The sequence below is a fragment of the Myotis davidii genome, unplaced genomic scaffold (assembly GCF_000327345.1).
Source record: "Myotis davidii unplaced genomic scaffold, ASM32734v1 scaffold492, whole genome shotgun sequence".
In the NCBI taxonomy this organism is placed as follows: Eukaryota; Metazoa; Chordata; class Mammalia; order Chiroptera; family Vespertilionidae; genus Myotis; species Myotis davidii.
In genome coordinates, this window is record NW_006284473.1 from 1,259,325 (window position 1) to 1,269,626 (window position 10,302).

Sequence of the window (10,302 nt, forward strand, 5' to 3'; positions counted from 1 at the left end):
ATCAACAAACGACAAGTGCTGGTAAGGATGTGGAGAAAAATGAACCCTCATGCACTACTGTTGGGAATGCAGACTGGTTCAGCCACTGTGGAAACAGTATGGAGCTTCCTCAAAAAGTTAAAAATGGAACTCATTTGACCCAGTGATCCCACTTCTAGGAATATATCCCAAGAAACCAGAAACACCAACCAGAAAGGATACATGCACTCCTATGTTCATAGCAGCACAATTTACAATAGCTAAGATTTGGAAACAGCCCAAGTGCCCATCAGCAGATGAGTGGATTAGAAAAACTGTGGTACATCTACACAATGGAATACTATATTGCTATAAAAAATAAGGAATTTTTACCATTTGCAACAGCATGGGTGCACCTGGAGAGCATAATGCTAAGTTAAATAAGCCAGTCGGAGAAAGATAAATATCATATGATTTCACTCATATGTGGGATATAATGATGAAACTAATGAACAAAATTAGATCCAGCTATTTGCTACCCAGGGAGGGTTCCATATGGCGTTGTTCTAGGTCAGTGGTTCTCAACCTTAGCTGCACATTAGAATCACCTGGGAATCTTTTTAAAATCCTGATTTCTGGGCCCCATCCTCTGGAAATTCTGTTTCTTTGTTACTAATGTTGTGGCCTCACCCCATAACAAAGAAACAGAATTTCCGGAGGATGAGACCCAGAAATCAGGATTTTAAAAAGATTCCCAGGTGATTCTAATATGCAGCCAAGGTTGAGAACCACTGTTCTAGGTTCCCTAGTAACTTAATGGGAAACTTTTCACAATGTCCTGAGCCCTCAGTGCCCTGCAAATGAAGGAGGAGGATGTCCTCAAATTTTTTGCAGCAGGAACCCACTTAGGTGGCACCAACCTTGACTTCCAAATGGAACAGTACATCTATCAAAGGAAAAGTGATGGCATCTACATCACCAATCTGAAGAGAACCTGGGAGAAGCTTCTGCTGGCAGCTCGTGCCATTGTTGCCATCAAAAACCCAGCTGACGTCAGTATCATATCGTCCAGGAATACTGTCCAGCGAGCTGTGCTGAAGTTTGCTGCTGCCACTGGAACCACTCCTATTGCCGGCCGTTTCACTCCTGGAACCTTCACCAACCAGATCTAGGCAGCCTTCTGGGAGCCAAGACTTCTGCTGGTTACTGATCCGAGGGCTGACCACCAGCCTCTCACAGAGGCGTCTTATGTTAACCTGCCCACCATTGCTCTGTGTATCACAGACTCCCCTCTGGCTTTGTGGACATTGCCATCTCTTGCAACCAGGGGGCTCACTCCGTGGGTCTGATGTGGTGGATGCTGGCCCGGGAAGTACTCCGCATGCGTGGCACCATCTCCCGTGAACACCTGTGGGAAGTCATGCCTGATCTTTACTTCTACAGAGATCCTGAAGAGATTGAAAAGGAAGAGCAGGCCGCTGCTGAAAAGGCTATGACCAAGCAGGAATTTCAGGGTGAATGGACTGCTCCTGCTCCTGCTCCTGCTCCTGAGTTCACTGCTTCTCAACCTGAGGTTGCAGACTGGTCTGAAGATGTGCAGGTGCCCTCTGTACCCATTCAGCAGTTTCCTACTGAAGACTGGAGTGCTCAGTGTGCCACTGAAGACTGGTCTGCAGCCCCCACTGCTCAGGCTACTGAATGGGTAGGAACAACCACTGAGTGGTCCTAAGCTGTTCTTCCACAAATTCTTAACAGAACAGAAATAAGGTTGGTGGAAAATAAACGGTTTCTAAAAGTAAAATATATATATATATCCAGAGATAAGGGGCAGGGGGCGGGGGGGGGAGGTTTAGAGTTTAACCAAAGGAGTTGTATGCATGCGAGCATGCATATTAGCATAACCAATGGACACAGACATTGGGGGAGTGGGGCTTGCCCTCGGGGGGTGGGAAAAAGGGGAGATATGTAATACTTTAAACAATAATAATAATAATAATAATAATAATAAAGGAAACTATATGCTCCCTTTCTTCTGGGCCCTTTTTTCCTTAGTAGTGGAAATAAAAAAAAAAGTAATGTTTTCATATCTAATTTTTAAAATTCTACCCTAACCATACTAAATTGGTTGATCAAAAAGCAAGGGAGTATGGAAAGTTTACCTAACATTTTTCTAATTAATCTTGTTAGAATGGTAAAATAGAGTACACTTGAGAAATGGAATGCAAATTCTTGTAAAGAACTTTTTACTTTTTAATTTTGAGTTCACTGTTACTTATTAAACAGATTCATGTTTGCACTAGGCACTGAGAATACAGAAATAAGCTCCACATGTTTTAAGCACATATCCCAAAGTATCCAAGAATTGTTAACAAAGGAGAGTTAGGTGGAAGACTTAGAGGTAGTAGAAATTGTTTTTTGCCTGCCTGTGTTGATGATACTTTACAGTCAATATAACCATTTGATTCCGCTGAGGATATGATAAACTGGACAATGTTTTATGGGAGAGCTTACCTACTACCCCAACACAATCATGGTTAAAGGGAATGGTAATGACCCACATTGCATGGAGGCCTTAGTATAAGAATGCAGGTGTAAGAGTTCAATCCATATGATTTCAAAATAAGCCAAACTAAGCCAGAATTCTCTTAGGCAGTGTGAGCCAGTGCTCTCCAGTAGGGCAGAGATGTGTGACTCTACATTTATATATGCTAAGTGTAAAACCTAGGGAACTATAATAATATAATCACTTTGGTGGTTGGAACAAGATTTATTTCACTGATGAAAATACACTGGACCTAGATCAAGAGAGCTTGTCAATGGATTATTAGGGTGAATGGAATGCTGTGGAAGTATTTAGCTAACATTTTAAAACAAACTCTTAATTAAAAGCATTTGTGATGAGGCTAAATCCTGGTATTTGTTCTTGGATTAATTCTTTATTGCAGTTCTAACCAAGTTGCTCAAGTAAGTGTAAATATATATCTGTACCGAACACTAAAAACCCATGCACTTACTGTATGTTAGATTTTTATTTTCATTGTGTCCATTCATTCAGTCTTAGGAACCGAGGAAATGATTAATACCACATGGACATCTATTCTTCCCTTGGCTATTCTACAAACTACCTGATCACTCCAAAAACGAATCAAGCAAAGGTTTAAAGTGGATGCCCCTCTCTTTGCTGAGATTTCCCCACCCCCCCCCCATTGACTTTTAGAGTGGAAGGGAGGGAGGAAGAAAGAGAAAGAGAGAGAAACATTGATGTGAGAGAGACACATCGATTGATTGCCTCCCAATCATGCTGACCAGGGCCAGGGATTGAACCTGCAACTCAGGTAGATGCTCTTGACTGGAACTTGAACACGGGACCCTTCTATGCAGAGACTGACACTCTAACCACTGAGAACACCAGCCAGAGCTTTGCTGGATTTTTTCAAGCACTAATTAATACTTCTTAAGAAGTTTACATTAATATCATTTTGGTTATTATGATCTTAATCTTTTTTTGTTCTTCTTTTGTGTCCATAGAAATGGGAGACTTGGAGGTCTATTCCTGAGTAATTTAATTCTAATAGCAGGGAGAAGTCAAATATACAGACAACATTTATTTTAATTGATTTTAGACAGAGAAGGGAGACAGAGCTAGAGAAACATTAATGTGTCATTGAATGGCTGCCCCCTCATCATGCTCCAGGGATGGAACTAGCAACCCAGGTACACGCCTTGACTGGGAATCGAACTGGTGACATTCGGTGCATAGGAGGATATTCCAACCAACTGAGCCACAGTGGCCAGGACCAGATAACATTGCTTAGTATTCCCCAAAATACTTTTATTTAAAAGTCTTATTCATCTATTCTTCTATAATGACTGCAAATATTAGAGAGTAAGCAATATGGTTCTCCCATTCTAAACTGTAAAATATGTTTGAACAATCTTTTAAATGAGGGAAAAGATATTAGAGAGCAAAGTCAGTAAGCTATGGCCATGGGCCAAATACAGGTCAGCGCTTGTTTTTGTAAATAAAGTTTAATTGCAACACAGCCACACTCATTTTCTCATGTATAATATGACTGCTTTCACACTAAAGCAGCAGGTTTGAATATTTGCAACAGAGACCCTCTGGCTTGCAAAACTTAAATCATTTCCTATCTGGACTTTTCCAGAAAAAGTTTGTAAATTCCTGTATATAGAAAAAGGAAGAGAGAGCATTCCAGTCAAGAGTATAACTTTGTATATGTCAAACAAAATCATTCAGACAATCAAGGAAAATTTTGTAGGTTAATCCCTAGGGCTATTAATTTGAGTAATAAAAGGTATCTGGAGTGTACTTCTGAGAAGGAGAATAAAGCTCAAATGATTCTTGAATTCTGAATAGAACAACTCAGAAACTAGGAGCTGAGAGTGAAGAATTTCAAATGGAATTTACTGAATATAATTAATTATTATATCTAGTATTTGTTAATTTTTATCATTACAACTTGTACATAATAAATTAATCTGGAAATTATGTTTTATTTTTGATATTTTTATTTCAGGTGCCAGTAATATTATCAACTGAAAGAAAAATTTAGACATAGAAAGGAGCATTCCATGGATATAGGAGGGACTCTAGTCTTGGTGCACTTAATTTTTCTTCTATTTATAGTGTCCTAAATTTTTACTTAAGAATGGGTATTAAACTTTATCAAATGTTTATCCTGGTTCTATTGAAATAGTTACATTATTTTCACCTTATTCTATTAATGTGATGGTACATTAATTTTCACATGTGAAAGCAATATTGGTTTCCTGGGAAAATCCCACTTGGTTATGCTATATTATCCTTTTTTATACATTACTAGAAGTGCAAAATTTGTGCACTGGTAGGGTCCCTAGTGGCTGCTGCTGTTGGGCGGGTACTCCCTCCCTTCCCCTGGCTGGCCCCACCCCCTGGTTGAACTCCTGGACAACTCTCGGTCAAGGGGACAATTTGCATACTATGCTTTTATTATATAGGACTAGATCTGATGATCTAATATGTTTAAAGAAATTTTGAATCTATCTTCATAAGAGCTATTGCTCTGTAGTTTTTATTTTCTTACAATGTCTCTATAGAAAATGAGTTGGTAAGCATTCCTTCCTCCTGTTTTTTTTTTTTAAGTTTGTGTGAGACTGGTTTTATTTCTTCATAAATAATTGGTAGAATTTACTAGTAAAATAATCTTCCTACCAGGTTTCTTGATGTAAATATTTTGAGTTACAAATTTAGTTTCTTTATCTTGGTTCTTTTTCTTGGCTTTGTTATTTGAGTTTATATCTATCATTTTTTCATTTTATTCTAGTGGTTGAATTTTTTTTTGGCATTGAATTGTCTATACTATTCTTTTATTATCCTTTTAATATCTGTATTATCTGTAGTGATGTCTCTTCTTTCAATCATAATAGTGGTACTTTGCATCTTTTCCTTTCCTTAAAATGAGAATTTATTAATTTATTGATTTTTTAGTTTTATTGTTTTTTAAGAAAATGTTTTATTTTATGCATTTTTGCTCTTATCGTTCTTCTACTAAATGTGAGTTTAATTTTCTCTTTTAAAATATAAGTCTCATAAATTCTTAGGGCATATATTATTAATTTTATACTGTTTATAATATAAACATCTAAAGTAATAAGTTAATCTAAAAAACTAATCATAACTCACTGATTTAGATATGTTGTGTTTTCATTTAACTTACTTCAAAATATTTTCTGATTTCCTTTATGATTTTTTCTTTAATTTATGAAACATTTTGAATTTTAATAACATTAAATATTTTTTATAATTTTCTAGTATTAATTTCTAATTCAATTACATTTTAGTCAGAGAATATATTATATATCTTTTTAGTCTTCTCATTTTAGTAAGACTTTTTTATGGTCCAGGTATATATAGTCTATCTTGGTGTGCAATTAAAAGGGATATATATATATATCTATAGATATATATATAGATATATATATATATCTTCCCTCTATTTGGTTACTCACCCCAGGTCTTTACCATTAATCCATCCTTTTACTACTAATTTGCTTCTTGAAATATTTAACATAGTTTATTAGGGACAGTATATCATTGGATCTTGCTTTTTTATCATCTGGCAACCTGTGCCTTTTAATTAATTGTAGACCATTTGCATTTAATGTAGTTATTGATACATTTGGGCTTAAATATACCATATTATATTTGTTTTATAATTGTTTTATTTTTATTTTTGTTTCTTACTTTTTATACATTCATTGAATATTTTAAATTGAAGATGAATTTTTTTCTCTATTGGCTTATTAACTGTACCACTTTGTTCAATGCATTATATAGTTGACCCTTGAACAAGGTATGGGTTAAGAGCACCAACCTCATGTGCAGCTGAAAATCCACAGAACTATCCACAAAACTATAGTTAGCATACATGGATTCCCAACCATGGAGTTGACCCTTGAACAACACTGATTTGAACTGCATGGGCCAATTGAAAAAATTCCAGGAATACGTGAGCCCATGTTCAAACCCATGATGTTCAAGGGTCATCTGCATTTTCTTTAAACAGTTATCTTTTAAAGAAATTTATAAATTAGAAAAAAATGTTCTTTATTAATTTATTTGGTATTTCTGGCAATCTTTCTTTTTTTGTATATTTTGCTTGTCATTTTGTATTATTTTCCCCTTGCCTGGTGAAATTCCTTTAAGATTTCTCATAACAGACCTGCTACTAATGAATTTTCTCAGTTTCTTTTTTGTCTGATTTATCTTAATTTTAAAGAATGTATTTGCTAGATGTAGAATTCCAGGTTTTGTTTTGTTTTTCTTTCAACATTTTAAAAATGTTGGTCTGCTGTCTCTTGGCCTCTGTTTTTCTGGATTAGGAGCTAATGGCCATTTGAATGATCTGTCTCATCCTCCCAGGCATTGCCATTTCATTATGGCTGCTATTAAGATTTTACCTTTTTCTTTGGTTTGCAGCAGCTTGACTTTGATCTGCCTAAATGTAGTTTTCTTTATATTTATCCACTTGAATTTTACTGATCTTTTTGAGTCTGTAAATTCTTTACCAAATTTGGGAACATTCGGTCTTTATTTTTCAATATTGTTTCTGTCCCATTCTTCTCTCCTATCTTACTAGGATTACTTCTTAGTGGATGTTAAACTTCTTAATATTGTCAAACAGGTCCCCAAGACTTGTGTGTGTGTGTGTGTGTGCCTTTTTCTTTCTGTTCTTCAGATCATAATTACTTAATTCATTTTCAAGTTAACTGATGTTTTACCTTGCTAATCTCCATTTTACTGTTAAACCAATACAGTGAACTTTTAAATTTCAGGTGTCTTATATTTGATTTCTATAATTTTTCTTTGTTTCTATTTTATAGCTCCGTTTATTTGCTAAAATTTATTTCTTTAAAATTCATTACGAGCATTTCTCTCCTATTCTTTAGCATAGTTATAGTAGCTTCTCTACAGTGCTTGTCTGATAATTTTATCTGAGGTCCATTTCTGTTGATTTTCTTTTCACTTTAGAATCAGTCATATATTTCTCTTATTACATATGCCAAGTAATTTGGGATTGAATTCTTGGTATTGTTGATATTATACTGCGGAGGCCCTGGATTCTACTGTTAGTCCCCAAACAGTTTATTTTGTTTGTTTTTATAGGCAATTACCTCGGTTGGACTCAGATTACAAATTATGCCTTTTGGATAACAGGTGAACCTTCAGTTCAGTTCTTCTTAGCTGGGTAGTTCAAAGTCAGCTCCACGCACAGTTTATGGGTCACCTAGAAATGTTGGCAGATTATGTGAACAGTCTGTGGCTCTCACTCTTTGGTGCTGTTGGTGCTTTTCCTGCCCCCTCTTTTGCCAGCAGCTGTCCTTTATGTAACTTTTCGGGTCTAAAAGTTTGTTTGACAGTGTGTTTTTTTCTGAGTTTTAGCCACTCTCCATGGTGCCAAGTTGTAGCTTGCTCTCCAGCTCAAAACTTCATTAAAAACACACACACAAAACTTACCTTCTTCCAAGTATCAGAATCTGCCTGCTGTTTTGCACTATCAGTTCTTTCAGGTAATTTGTTTTGTATTTTGTCCAGAGTATATGATTATTATGTACAGGAGAGCTAGTCTAGTAAGAACACATTTGTTGGTGCCAGAGGTAAACTACATCTAAGCTTGTCAGGCCTAGACCTCAGTGAAGACCAATGTAACGCCTAACAGGCCCCTTTTTATTCATGCTGCCTACTTTCAGGAACTTTGTCTCCAAATTTACAGCTGCTTCAGTCTCCCCAAATTTCTCCTCATCTCAGTGTGGCCAACTGAACCCTCTCTGCACTCTCTCTCGGTATTTGGCACCAGGCAGAAAACCAGTATCAATGCAGAGCTCACCTTAGTTTTTCCCCTTCTCTTAGAAATCCCACAAAGAGAAAGATAGAGAGAAACATTGATCTGTTGCCTTCCCTATGTGCCCCAACTGGGGATATGAAGCAGTTGTTTCGTATTTTTGCTCATTAATTACAACCAGAGGTTAAGCTCATTTTTTTTTAAATTTCATCATGGCTGGAAGAAGAAGTTGTATAGATTTATTTTTTATTTTTTTATTTTATTTTATTTTTTAAATATATTTTATTGATTTTTTACAGAGAGAAAGGAAGAAGGATAGAGAGTTAGAAACATCGATGAGAGAGAAACATCGATCAGCTGCCTCCTGCACACTCCCCACTGGGGATGTGCCCGCAACCAAGGTACGTTCCCTTGACTGGAATCGAACCTGGGACGCTTGAGTCCGCAGGCCGACGCTCTATCCACTGAGCCAAACCGGCTAGGGCTAGATTTATTTTTTAAAATAATATTTGAGGGATGCAATAGATAATTACATACATTTATATGTATTTAAAAGTACTGTTTCTAATATTAAAAAGATAAATTCATATTAGAAAGTATTTGGAAAATATAGAAAAGAAGGCAATAAAATCATTCTAAAACCTAACCAACAACTGGTATTAAGAGGTAGATGTATTTCCCTGGAGCTCTTGCAGTTTTTCTAGATTTTTTGACATTATAAATATGTATGTATTTGTGTATATATGTTATACTTTAAATGGAATTATCATATATGTTATATCACATGTATAATTTACGTATATATAACATTTTAACTTGTGAATAAAATGTCATTTACAGATTATAGATAGAAGATAATAGATCCAGCATATGATGACAGCTAATATTTTTCCTGGATAATTTATTTGTTTCTCTTAATTAAGCAAAATTACTCAGGCCATTTAGTATGTGTTTTGACCATACAAAAATATTGACTCAAGATACTTGGCGAGGTTTTGCACTGTGTGACTCCATTTTATGGGGAAGGGTGAGGAAATTTTCTCTTGGCAGAGTGTCTCATGCAAATAGTTTAGATACTTTTTGTAAGTGCTAAATAAAAATAGCAGAAATATTGTATTATATTATTATAAAAAATAACAAACAAGAGATTCCAGCTCAACAAATCTGGGATAAATTATTTGTTAGTAGACACCGTACCTGGACCTGATAAAGGAGTGGAATCCCAGGAGACAGTTAGGAGAAAGTACTGCAATGCTGAGCTTTCCTCCTGGGCTGCAGAATTCTTCAATAACAACTGGAATAGATTTGAGTCCAAAGTATATTACAGGAGAAATGTTTATGTTTTTCCTTCAATTGCTGATTATCTTCTGCCCTTTAATTTTTATTTCATCCTAATTTTGATATTATATTTTAATTTTCTTTCTCCCTTTTTTTTTAAAATTTCTTTCTCACCTTCTCTTCCCTCTATCCTTTTGATCTTGTTTAGTTAAATCATCTCAGATTTTTCTTTTATGACTTTCTACATCTGCTAAAAAGAAAACAAGACTTCTTATATTTTAAAGAGACCAAAAATATTATAAAATTTTCTTTCTGTTTTTTTTTTTTTAAGAAAGCTCTTGGCTTTTTAAAAAATATATTTTTATTGATTTCAGAGAAGAAGGGAGAGAGCTAGAGAGATAGAAACATCAGTGATAAGAGATAATCATTGATTGTCTGCCTCCTGCACACCCCCCACTGGGGATAGGGGCGATCAAGCCCATAACCTGAGCATGTGCCCTTGGCTGGAATTAAACCTGGGGCCCTTTAGTCCACGGGCCAACGCTCTATCCACTGAGCCAAACCGGCTAGGGCTCTTTCTGTTTTTGTAGTAGGTTGTTTTCAGAGGTTTATTCTTCTCCTTGGTATCTAGGGAAATTTGGCCTTTCAGTTTTGTTTTTCCATCTTGTTGCTATCTTCCTGTTAAATTTTTTCTTACACAAGGAAAATGTGTCCAGACCAACAG

At 35.8% G+C, this 10,302-nt stretch overlaps 1 pseudogene; it reads left to right on the top strand.

Annotated features, from left to right (window-relative positions):
* The first annotated feature begins 791 nt into the window (after positions 1-791).
* Positions 792-1,753, top strand: LOC102773478 (annotated as a pseudogene).
* Positions 1,754-10,302: the final 8,549 nt, after the last annotated feature.